The 663-nt window shown below is 41.8% G+C and overlaps 1 protein-coding gene across 1 annotated transcript in view; it reads left to right on the top strand.

Annotated features, from left to right (window-relative positions):
- Positions 1-237: 237 nt before the first annotated feature.
- Positions 238-663, top strand: part of jazf1b (JAZF zinc finger 1b) — a 17,026-nt gene continuing 16,600 nt past the window's right edge. The window contains exon 1 of the mRNA XM_008323383.3: positions 238-618. The gene's annotated coding sequence lies outside the window, so the exon portion shown is untranslated. The remainder of the gene's footprint in view (positions 619-663) is intronic.

Here is a 663-nt window from a genome sequence, read left to right as displayed (position 1 = left end):
ATTATTTTATGTTAAATTTATGTTTAATTAAAAAATGCAGCAGTCAAAATTACAGTATATTTATTTTTGCATCAAAATAAATACAGTCACAAGTGTTTATTGTTATCACATAAATGATATAAATTATTTTAGAGACTGACACTGTAAATATCTTTCAAATTATTCAAACAAACGGAGAATTATTTGAATTATAAATTATCTAGACAAATGTTAAATGGATCCCGGGGGGTGGGGGATGGGGGGGGGTTAATTTGACCTTGAACTTGTCACCCATTCATTGAATAATAACGTGTTATAGTTGTTGACAGTGCTGTGTTTCTGATAGTAGAGTGGAGTCGGTGTGAAAGTTAATGAAAGAACCTTTCTAAAGCCACGTTTGAAAGGTAAACTTTAAAAGTGGGAACACATATTTGCTTTATTTTACAGCTCAAATATTTGTTTTTCTTTTTTCTTCTTAGTCGATACCTTCCGGTGTGCTTGCCAACCCCACCTCGCCCTCCCTCTCTCTCCGTTGCTGTGACGCAGCGCGGGCGGTGCACCGCCCCCTGTCGCTCCAGCTGTTCGCACCGCTGTCCGCTCACCACCGCTGCTGCTGCTGCTGCCGCCGCCGCTGCCTCTGTCGCTGTCCGCCGTCCTTTTCCAATGCAGCCGCGACCATGGAAG

This window comes from Cynoglossus semilaevis, chromosome 13 (genome assembly GCF_000523025.1).
Source record: "Cynoglossus semilaevis isolate Cse_v1.0 chromosome 13, Cse_v1.0, whole genome shotgun sequence".
NCBI classification, from domain to species: Eukaryota; Metazoa; Chordata; class Actinopteri; order Pleuronectiformes; family Cynoglossidae; genus Cynoglossus; species Cynoglossus semilaevis.
Note: the sequence above shows the minus strand (reverse complement) of the source record. Positions and strands in the feature narration are given on the sequence as shown.